We start from the raw sequence: 12414 nt of genomic DNA, 5'->3' as shown, positions 1-12414 counted from the left end.
TCATATTTAGGCATAAAAGCAATGTTCTGAGACATTGCCATCCTGTGGTAGTTTGGAGGCAGCACACCTATTGGCAACTTCCCATGTTATCAGGTTTCAGAGGGGTAACCATGTTAGTCTGTATCAGCAAAAACAACAAGGAGATCTTGTGGCACCTTAGAGACTAACAAATGTATTTGGGCATAAGCTTTTGTGGGCTAAAACCCACTTCATCAGATGAATGAAGTGAAAAATACAGGAGTAGGTATAAATACATGAAAGGATGGAGGTTGCTTTACCAAGTGTGAGGTCAGTCTAACAAGATAAATCAATTAACAGCAGGATACCAAGGGAGGAGAAATAAGTTTTGAAGTGGTAAGAGAATGGCCCATTACAGACAGTTGACAAGAAGGTGTGAGTAACAGTAGGGAGAAATTAATATTGGGGAAATTAAGTTTAGGTTTTGTAATGACCCAACCACTCCCAGTCTTTATTCAGGACTAATCTGATGGTATCCTGCTGTTAATTGATTTGGGCTCCCACACATCCCACACACAGATGGAATACAAGCTGTCAGGAACAGTATCCCTGATGATGACACAGCATAACTTGTTGCTGAGCTCTGTGACTTTATCCTCACGCACAATTATTTCAAATTTGGTGACAATATATACCTCCAGACCAGTGGCACCGCCATGGGCACCCGCATGGCCCCACAATAGGCCAACATTTTTATGGCTGACCTGGAACAACGCTTCCTCAGCTCTCGTCCACACACACCCCTTCTCTATCTACGCTACATTGATGACATCTTCATCATCTGGATCCATGGGAAGGAGACCCTGGAAGAATTCCACCATGATTTCAACAGCTTCCACCCCACCATCAACCTCAGCCTGGACCAATCTACACGGGAGGTCCACTTCCTAGACACCACAGTACAAATAAGCGGTGGCCACATTAACACCACCCTATACCAAAAACCCATCGAACGCTACGCCTACCTTCATGCCTCCAGCTTACATCCCGGACACACCACACGATCCATCATCTACAGCCAAGCGCTGAGGTACAACCGCATCTGCTCCAACCCCTCAGACAGAGACCATCACCTACAAGATCTTCACCAAGCATTCTCAAAACTACGATACCCACACAAGGAAATAAAGAAACAAATCAACAGAGCCAGACGTGTACCCAGAAGTCTCCTGCTACAAGACAGGCCCCAAAAAAGAAACCAACAGAACTCCACTGGCCATCACCTACAGTCCTCAGCTTAAACCTCTCCAACGCATCATCAGTGATCTACAACCCATCCTGGACAATGATCCCTCACTTTCACAGACCTTGGGAGGCAGGCCAGTCCTCGCCCACAGACAACCCACCAACCTTAAGCATATTCTCACCAGCAACCACGCACCGCACCATAACAACTCTAACTCAGGAACCAACCCATGCAACAAACCTTGATGCCAACTCTGCCCACATATCTACACCAGCAACACCATCACAGGTCCTAACCAGATCAGCTACAACATCACCGGCTCATTCACCTGCACATCCACCAATGTTATATATGCCATCATGTGCCAGCAATGCCCCTCTGCTATGTACATTGGCCAAACTGGACAGTCACTACGCAAGAGGATAAATGGACACAAGTCAGATATCAGGAATGGCAATATACAAAAACCTGTAGGAGAAAACTTCAACTTCCCTAGCCACACAATAGCAAATGTAAAGGTAGCCATCTTACAGCAAAAAAACTTCAGGACCAGACTCCAAAGAGAAACTGCTGAGCTCCAGTTCATTTGCAAATTTGACACCATCAGATCAGGATTAAACAAAGACTGTGAATGGCTATCCAACTACAGAAGTAGTTTCTCCTCCCTTAGTGTTCACACCTCAACTGCTAGCAGAGCACCTCACCTTCCCTGATTGAACTAACCTCGTTCTCTCCATACTGATTTATACCTGCCTCTGGAAATTTCCATTACTTGCGTCTGATGAAGTGGGCATTCACCCACGAAAGCTTATGCTCCAATACTTCTGTTAGTCTTAAAGGTGCCACAGGACCCTCTGTTGCTTTTTACGGCATATGATGGTAAGGAATTTCACTGTAATTGCTGTAACATGAGAAGCCACATTAGGTAAACCCATTACAGATTTTTTTGGGAGGGGAGGTTTACATGGGCATATTTACAACTGTGCTAACTATTTTATAGAGGAGGTGATGAAGGAAAAGGATGATCTTGTGAATAAGGCACTGGACTGTGATACAAGAGACCTCGGTTCATATCCCTAGCTCTGCCACAGGTTTCCTGCATGACCTTGGAAAAGTCATGTAATCTTAGTGTCTTTGTTCCTCGTCTGTGGGAGAGGGAAACATGGATATTTCTCTCCATCATACACAAACTGTGAGGTTAAATGTGTTGTTTGGACAGCGGTCAGATACTACAGTGACAGAGACGGTTTAAGTACAGAGATGATATATACTGCTACCATTGAGAAACATTCCTCTAAGAACTGTATCAGCATTCTCTCCAATACTAGTTACAAAATAAAGGCAGAAAGGAATGGATAACATTAGACAAGGAGTCAAAATATAATTAGAATAGTCAACCATCTGTACTTGTATAGAGGGATTAGCATGGACAGAGAATTACATGTCTCACAAATAATAGTTGGGTAAGGACTTAAGCTTTTTAAAGAACACATTAATTGTGCAGTCCATCTGCACAAATGGGGCATATTAGTATTTATATGTTTTTGACTAAAATGTGCAAGTTGTAGTAGAAAGTATGTCGTAATTTCCCCACCCACCCAAACAGCCCATTTGCCTTAGTTTAAAAAAGTAGGTTAGGAAAGAAGTCTGGAGTTTAACCACAGGAGACCCTGTGGGGAATATTCTCTTCTCAGTGAATGCATTTAACTTCCATCTATGCCAATGGGGATTGCATTTGTGCATTGAGAAGAGAATATAGAGAGTAGCTGCTCTTAACGCTCACCTTATATTTTACAAACAGCCATGTGTGTGGATGGTAAAGTAGGCTAGATGAGGAAAGCCAAAATTTAGTCATGCTTCTTTCCTGGAAATGTGTAGAGCAGAGCTTTAGGTCAGAAGAGTCTCTCTTTCCTTATACTCAAAATTTCAGATAAGCCCAGCAATAATGAAGGATTATAGCACAACAGCCATTTGAATGAAATAAAAGGTACACAAGATTTATGGGTTAGGTGCAATGCAGTTTCTGTATGGGAATAAAATGATTCATGCATTAACATTATCTATATAAAACTGAGTGAATAATGTATGAAAATAGTCATATGTGGCAGATGTTTATACTGTGACCTTTGTGCACCCTACATTCAACAGAACTACTGGTCAGTTTGAGACTACTTTGAGATGCAGCATGCAAGTTGGAGGGGGAGAACTCTGGTGGGGGGGGTCAATTTTTCAAAGATTTCCTGATATAGGATCTCTTAGACCTTGCCCACACAGCCAGATATTATCATTCCACTAACTGATTAGTGGCACAGTTTGCTAAAATCATCCTCTCTCTCCCCATATGGCACCTGGTTAATCACTAGTTACTCTTAAACCCAAGTGCCAAACCTGGCCACTAAAGTGAAGCATGGGTATATGATGTTACTGGTTAAGTGCAAAAATATGAGATTTCCCAGCACCTTTGAAAATCAAGCCACTCCTATCCTGATGTCTAAATGTCACTTCAGAAGCTTAACTCCAGACGTCCAGGTTTGAAACATTGGTCTTTATCTCATCATGCTAACCGAGACTGGTTTTGGAAACCTTTTCCTTTATAAGGAATTTGGGTCTTTTCTAATTGTTTTCCATTCAGGAGAAAAGAGGATGACATTGCTTACTGGAGTAAGCACATAAGGATATTTTCACATAATTTTTGAGGGGTAGAGGGAGAATCATGTCCTTCTATGATACCATCTAATTAATGGAGAAGAACCTTTGGAAGAAAAGGAGTAGATCTGACTAAACAAAGGTTTCAGAGTAGCAGCCGTGTTAGTCTGTATCCGCAAAAAGAAGAACAGGAGTACTTGTGGCACCTTAGAGACTAACAAATTTATTAGAGCATAAGCTTCCGAAGAAGTGGGCTGTAGTCCATGAAAGCTTATGCTCTAATAAATTTGTTAGTCTCTAAGGCCTGGTCTACACTAGGCGTTTATGTCGAAGTTAGCGCCGTTAGATCGAATTAACCCTGCACCTGTCCACACTGTGATGCTATTTAGTTCGACATAGAGATCTCTTTAATTCGACTTCTGTACTCCTCCCCGACGAGGGGAGTAGCGCTAAATTCGACATGGCCATGTCGAATTAGGCTAGGTGTGGATGGAAATCGACGCTAATAGCTCCGGGAGCTATCCCACAGTGCACCACTCTGTTGACGCTCTGGACAGCAGTCCGAGCTCGGATGCTCTGACCAGCCACACAGGAAAAGCCCCGGGAAAATTTGAATTCCTTTTCCTGTCTGGCCAGTTTGAATCTCATTTCCTGTTTGGACATCGTGGCGAGCTCAGCAGCACTGGCAACGATGCAGAGCTCTCCAGCAGAGATGGCCGTGCAATCTCAGAATAGAAAGAGGGCCCCAGCATGGACTGATCGGGAAGTCTTGGATCTCATCGCTGTGTGGGGCGATGAGTCCGTGCTTTCTGAGCTGCGCTCCAAGAAACGGAATGCAAAGATCTATGAGAAGATCTCTAAAGACATGTCAGAGAGAGGATACAGCCGGGATGCAACGCAGTGCCGCGTGAAAATCAAGGAGCTGAGACAAGGCTACCAGAAGACCAAAGAGGCAAACGGACGCTCCGGATCCCATCCCCAGACATCCCGTTTCTACGAGGCACTGCATTCCATCCTCGGTGCGGCCGCCACCACTACCCCACCAGTGACCGTGGACTCTGAGGATGGGATAGTGTCCACGGCCGGTTCCTCGGACATGTTAGGGGACGGGGAAGATGAGGAAGGAGATGAGGAGGGCGAGGCAGTCGGCAGCGCTCACAACGCTGATTTCCCCGACAGCCAGGATCTCTTCATCACCCTTACAGAGATCCCCTACCAAGCGTCCCCAGCCGTTACCCCGGACACAGAATCTGGGGAAGGATCAGCCAGTAAGTGTTGTAAACATCTAAACATTTATTTTTAACAGAACAGGAATATTAACAATTAAAAGAATGGATTGTTCATGATTACTTTGCCCTAGGCGCTTAACGGTTCAGTCATGGGCAGTGCAAGTTTTGAAAAAAAATCTAGCAATGTCCGGTTTTCCGTGATTGTCCTGCCCAAGCTGCTCTACTGTTTAGTCCCTGCTACTGCAGCTACAGTAAAATGCGGTCTATATGTGCGGGGATAGAGCAGTAATCCTCCTGGGACATCTCGATGAAGCTCTCCTGGAGGTAATTGGAAAGCCGTTGCATGAGGTTCCTGGGGAGAGCGGCCTTATTGGGTCCTCCGAAGTACGACACGTTGCCGCGCCACGAGACTATCAAGTACTCGGGAATCATTGCTCTGCACAGCAGGGCGGCATACGGCCCTGGTCTTTGGAGGCTTTCCCGGAGTATTCTCTCTCTCTCGCTCTCAGAGATCCTCATCAGGGTGATGTCGCTCATGGTGACCTGCTTTGAATTAGGTAGGGGAATGTTAGTGTTGGGACTGCTTGCCCGTTCCTTTACAGAACTGTAACTGCTGGTTTGCAGCCACGCGGTGGAGGCGGGAGAGGGGCAGCCGAAAGGGATCGTTCCCGGGGACAGCCGCGAGGGGGTGGGACAGGGGCAGAGTTCCCGCTTGCCAGATTGCTGGCAGCAGGGACTGACATTGCTTTAAATGTGAAATGAGGCCAGTGGTAATATAAAAGTTTTACACTGCCACAAGTCTACGGCTTACCATGTCTGCCTGCAACAGAAATTCCGTTGTGCTGCCCCGCTTCTCAAATGTGCTGTGCAAGACCCCAGGCACTGAATGCGAAGGCCGAGAATTCGACCTTGTGCTGAGTGCGCATGTGATAGGTGCTGTGCATGGTCTTGTTCACAGAGAAAGACTATGTTCTTTGTTCACAACTACATTTATCTTTTTGAGGAATTCACTCCCTTTTTCCCATTTCCACAGCCCCATCTGCGACTGTCTCACAACCTAGCCTGGCATCACACTCCCAGAGGCTAGCGCAGATTAGGCGTAGGAAGAAGAGGACACGGGAGGACATGTTCTCAGAGCTTATGGCCTGTTCCCGAGCCCAGGCAGCACAGCAGACCCAGTGGCGGGAGAACTTGACCCAAATTCACCAAGCCAACATGGATCGGGAGGAGAGGTGGCGGCAGGAAGACCAGCAGGCGACTCAAACGCTGCTTGGACTACTGAGGGAGCAAACAGACACTCTCCGGCGCCTTGTGGATGTTCTGCAGGAACGGAGGCAGGAGGACAGAGCCCCGCTGCAGTCTATCTCTAACCGCCCTCCCCCGCCACCAAGTCCCATACCCACCTCACCCAAAGTGCAAAGAAGGAGAGGCGTCAGAGTCCGTGCTAACTCTCACTCCACCCCTGCAGAGAGCTCTAGTAGCAGAAGGCTCTCATTCCCCAAAATTTGAAAAGTTCTTTCCTTCCCGCCTGACACAAGCCCCCGTCCAAGTTTCACCTCCCAGTTCCATGTGTAGTTGATAATAAAAAATACCTTTCTGTTAACTACTGTTTCAATCATGTTCTTTTGGAGAAGAAGGGGAAAGGGGGTTGGTAATTGGACAGGACAGTCACCTTTGGCAGGGTACATAGGTGGGGGGCAGGTACAGCAGCAGGGCACATACACAGTGCAGTGATGCAGTGACTAGTTACCCTGGTTAGTCTGGGAGGTGGTTTTCATGTTATGTGGGGGGGGGGGTTGCTCTGTGACTTTGTGGTGGGGGAGGGCAGTTACAGATCTTAAGCGGCGGTCCTTATGCAGGATCACAGAGCCACGCAGCAGGGGATCTGTAACCGTCCTCCCCCTGCCACAAAGTCACATAGACCCCCCATACACACAGTCCCTATCAGGAGGGGTGACAGGCTCCGTTGAAACAACCATCCCACCGCAGCGGAGCCTGTCAATCCTTGAGTTTAGAAGCTTCATTCGCGTCACTACACTACACCCGCTCCGCACCACAGTCTGCGTCCCAGTTTTAAAAAATTCCCGCGAAAACAGTATTAAAGAAAACGGTGTGCATTAACAAAGTAGAACTATTTTTATTTCGAAACGTGTGTTGGAAGAGGGGTGAAGGGGGTATGTAACTGGATAGGATAGTCAACATTAACTGGGTAAAGAAACGGGGGCAGGTTCAGCTTCTCTGTACACAAACTTTAAAGTCACAGGTTACCCTGCTCACTCAGGAACTTAGCTTTCAAAGCCTCCCGGATGCACAGCGCTTCCCGCTGGTCTCTTCTAATTGCCCGGCTGTCTGGCTGTGCGTAATCAGCAGCCAGGCTATTTTCCTCAACCTCCTACCCCGCCATAAAGGTCTCCCCCTTGCTCTCACAGAGATTGTGGAGCACACAGCAAGCTGCTATAACAATGGGGATATTGGTTTCGCTGAGATCACAGTGAGTCAGTAAGCTTCTCCATCTCCCCTTGAGATGGCCAAAAGCACACTCCACCACCATTCTGCACTTGCTCAGCCGGTAGTTGAAGAGTTCTTTTTCAGTGTCCAGGGCGCCAGTATAGGGCTTCATGAGCCAGGGCATTAGCGGGTAGGCTGGGTCCCCGAGGATGACTATAGGCATCTCCACATCCCCAACAGTTATTTTGTGGTCCGGGAAGTAAATACCTTGCTGCAGCCGTCTAAACAGACCAGAGTTCCTGAAAACACGAGCGTCATGAACCTTGCCCGGCCATCCCACGTAGATGTTGGTAAAACGTCCCCTGTGGTCCACCAGTGCTTGCAGCACCATGGAAAAGTAGCCCTTTCGGTTAATGTACTGAGTGGCCTGGTGGTCCGGTGCCATGATAGGGATGTGAGTTCCATCTATGGCCCCACCGCAGTTTGGGAATCCCATCGCTGCGAAGCCATCTATGATCGCCTCCACGTTTCCCAGGGTCACTACCTTTGGCAGCAGTACATCAACGATTGCCTTCGCTACTTGCATCACAACAACCCCCACGGTAGATTTGCCCACCCCAAACTGGTTTGACACTGACCGGTAGCTGTCTGGCGTTGCAAGCTTCCAGAGGGCTATGGCCGCTCGCTTCTGGACAGTCAGTGCAGCTTGCAACCGGGTGTCATTGCGCTTCAGGGCAGGGGACAGCAACTCACAAAGTTCCAGGAAAGTTCCCTTCCGCATGCGAAAGTTTCGCAGCCACTGGGATTCATCCCAGACCTGTAGCACTATGCGGTCCCACCACTCAGTGCTTGTTTCCCGTGCCCAGAATCGCCGTTCCACGGCATCAACATGACCCATTGCCACCATGATGTCCTCGGCGCTGGGTCCCGTGCTTTCTGAGAGGTCTGTGCTACTCTCAGACTTCAGGCCATCACCACGGTGCCGTAGCCTCCTCGCCTGACTTTTCTGCATCTGCCTCAGGGAAACCTGTATGATAAGCTGCGAGGCGTTGAGAGCGGCCACAACTGCAGCGATGGTCGCAGCGTGCTCCATGCTCGCAGTGCTGTGGCGTCCGCGCTGTCAATGACTGGAAAAGTGCGCGAACTGATTTCCCGCCGGCGCTTTCAGGGAGGGAGGGCGGGAGTGATGGACGGATGACGACAGTTACCCAAAAGCACCCTGGACACATTTTGTTACCCAGAAGGCTTTTGCGGCTACACCCAGAATTCCAATGGGCAGAGGGGACTGCGGGAACTGTGGGATAGCTGACCACAGTGCACCGCTTCGAATGTCAACGCTTTCACCGTTAGTGTGGACTCACAAAGTCGAATTACTGTCCTTAGTGTGGACACACACGTTCGACTTTGCAATATCGATTCCAAAAATTCGATGCAAGTAAAATCGAACTACTCTCGTAGTGTAGACAAGGCCTAAGGTGCCACAAGTACTCCTGTTCTCCTTTTTGACTAAACAAAGCCATCTTTAATTCCAGGTCTCTATTGTGCCCTGTTGTCTGAACCCATAAGATTTAGTATGTGCTTTCAAGAGCACTACTCTGATTCCACACGTGTTCTTATTTGCTTGTAGAATTTTTCCCACACCATCCTTAGCATTTACTCACTTTTCCTTTCCCCCAAGTCTAAGGAAAAGCTGCTTTGCACCTCATTCCATAGCCCACAAGTATGTCTCCTCCAAGAAATGCATCTATTTCTTCACTAACCACAACATTCAGAGTGCGTCAAAAAGCCTTAATTTAGATACTCATTTAATGAAGTTAAGCCTAATTAGTTGATATACTGCTCCCTAAACCCCCTGCTCCTAGAGAGATTTTTCCTTTCATCCACAGCCTTCTGGTGTTTTTCACAGTTTCAGGGTAATTGCACCTGTATTTCCTCCTTCCGTCCCCATGGCCCAGGGTGTGGGAAGGTTTCGGTCTCCCAGCAGTCACCTTTCTCAGGCAGAGATCCATCTCACTTCTCTCCCTCCAGACCAGGGGTTTAGGCTTACAGTCCCTCTGCACCTCATTGTAGTTTCTCCAGCAGGGTCCAGCACCTGAGGTTAGATTCTCTCCAGGGACCATAACACAGGGTTACCAGCAGCCATCAGAAAGCAAACCACATTTATTCTTAAAGTAAAAAGCATTCCAATGAAAACATAAAAAATAATAAAAACCTACATGCATGCAAAAAACTTCCCAGAAGTCACCCCCCAGTTCCAACATAGAGCTTTGGTAGGTGTCAGTCTTTCAAACCCCACAACTGGGTTTGCCCCCTTGGTTACAAGTTCATGTCAGTTTTTAGACCAGGAACCAGAACCTCGACTAGAAGCAGACCACGAGTCCACACCCCCAAGGAGGCTACACCAGGTAGAAAGATGAGGAGCAGAAAGTCTATTACAGGGCCTGTTGGAGCAAAGTTGACTGTACTGGGATGAAGAGCTAGTTCCAAGTTGTGGAGCCCCCATGGAGAACATCCAAAAGCTCACAAATGCTTTTACACTTAGTTTTGCAACCCTGATGCTTTACAACTACGTAACACCCAATAAGAGAGCCTTCCCAGAGCAAAACTACCCACAAAAAACATACAATAAACCAGTGTCTGAGAATCAAAGCTTAAAGATCACTATCCCTGAGTATTCATGTGAGCAAAACTATTCTTTTAATTCATGTAAAGCAGCTATAAGAAGAGTGCAGATGAAGAAAATTCATTTTTAAATTAACATGCATACTTAATAAGAGCATTTTGGAGCAATTATTCAGCTCTTCTCATAAAGAGCTGATAATCTCAGATAACATGAATAAAATATAGCAATGATTCACCTATGCGAGTATACATTGCGAGTAATGACTAGGTACACAGGATATTAGCTGTGGTAAAAGCCCTTTCCCACTCCATCCTGGAAAACCTAATAAACTTCATTAAGTCCCAGCCTGTTTCCCAAAAATTACAGGCATGTCAGATGCATAGGCATAGATTGACTTCTATATTTTGCGGGAGTGGGGGTGGGAGAAGGGGGTGTGTGGTTCTAGTCAAGCCAACTGGGCTGCGCATATCTGACAGGAGCATTGTATCTAATTCCTATATCAAGAAAGAAAATTAAATAAATATTAGACCCACTCAGCTCTAATACTAACATGTTCTGACATTTTGTGGCAAGTCACTTATGATACCCTAGTTAGGTTTAAAATTGTAATGTACATTCTTACTCAGATACTCTTACTAAAGTCAAAGTGACCATTGTGATCATCTAGTCTGACCTCCTACACACTGCAGGCCACAGAACCTCACCCACTCATTCTTGGAATAGACCCCTGTCATAACTATAAAGGGAAGGGTAACAGCCCTCCTGTGTACAGTACTATAAAATCCCTCCTGGCCAGAGACTCCAAAATCCTTTTACCTGTAAAGGGTTAAGAAGCTCAGGTAACCTGGCTGACACCTGACCCAAAGGACCAATAATGGGACAAGACACTTTCAAATCTTGGTGGGGGGAAGGCTTTTGTTTGTGCTCTTTGTTTTGGGGGTTGTTCGCTCTTGGGACTGAGAGGGACCAGACATCAATCCATGCTCTCCAAATCTTTCTGAACAAGTCTCTCATATTTCAAACTTGTAAGTAAACAGACAGGCAAGTCATGTTAGTTTTATCTTTGTTTTCTCAACTTGTAAATGTACCTTTTTTGCTAGAGTGTTTACCTCTGTTTGCTGTAACATTGAACCTAAGGCTAGAGGGGATTCCTCTGGGCTCTTTAAGTTTGATTACCCTGTAAAGTTAGTTTCCATCCTGATTTTACAGAGATGATTTTTACCTTTTTCTTTAATTAAAAGCCTTCTTTTTAAGAACCTGATTGATTTTTCCTTGTTTTTAAGATCCAAGGGGCTTGGTCCACCCGGAATTGATGGGAGAAAGGAGGGGGATGGTTAATTTCTCCTTGTTTTAAGATCCCAGGGGTTTGGATCTTGATCCACCAGGGGATTGGTGAAGAGTCTCTCAAGGCTACCCAGGGAAGGGAACTAGCATTTTGGGAGTGGTGGCAGCGGACCAGATCTAAGCTGGTAGTTAAGCTTAGAAGTTTTCATGCAGGCCCCCACATTTGTACCCTAAAGTTCAAAGTGGGGAAGCAGGCTTGACAACCCCTAACCTCTGGCTGAGTTACTGAAGTCTTCAAATTCTGTCTTAAAGACTTCAAATTACAGACAATTTACCATTTACACTAGTTTAAAACTGCAAGTGACCCCATACCGAATGCTGCAGGAGAAGGGGAAAAACCCCCATGGTCTCTGCCAATCTGACCTGTGGGAAAATTCCTTCCTGACCCCAAATATGATGATCAGTTAGACCCTGAGCATGTGGGAAGACCCACGAGGCAGATACCTGGGAAAAACTTCTCTGTAGTAACTCAGAGCCCTCCCCCCCCCGCACACACACACATATCTAGTGTCCTGTCTCCAGCCATTGGGGATTTTTGCTACAGGGAGTTGCCAATGGGCCACACGCCATTGTAGATAGTCCTGTCATACCATCTCCTCCATAAACTTATCAAGTTCAGTCTTGAAGCCACTTAGTTTTTTTTGCCCCCACTGCTCCCCTGAGAAGTTGTTCCAGAACTTCACTCCTCTGATGGTTAGAAACTTTTGCCTAATTTCAAGCCTAAACTTGTTGATGGCCAGTTTATGATGTATTGTTCTGGGGCGCACACTGATGCTTTACTTAAATAACTCCTCTCCCTCCCTGGTATTTATCCCTCTTATGTATTTATACAGAGTAATCATATCTCCCCTCAGCCTTCTATTGGTTACACTAAACAAGCCAAGCTCCATGAGTCTCTTCTCATAAAATGTGGTTTCCAT

General features: G+C 46.5%; 1 long non-coding RNA gene across 1 annotated transcript in view; it reads right to left on the bottom strand.

Moving 5' to 3' along the window:
- The window catches only part of LOC117872790, a 94120-nt gene that overhangs the window by 62025 nt on the left and 19681 nt on the right, over positions 1-12414 (bottom strand). The window lies entirely within an intron of this gene.

Source organism: Trachemys scripta, chromosome 2 (genome assembly GCF_013100865.1).
Source record: "Trachemys scripta elegans isolate TJP31775 chromosome 2, CAS_Tse_1.0, whole genome shotgun sequence".
In the NCBI taxonomy this organism is placed as follows: domain Eukaryota; kingdom Metazoa; phylum Chordata; order Testudines; family Emydidae; genus Trachemys; species Trachemys scripta.
Note: the sequence above shows the minus strand (reverse complement) of the source record. Positions and strands in the feature narration are given on the sequence as shown.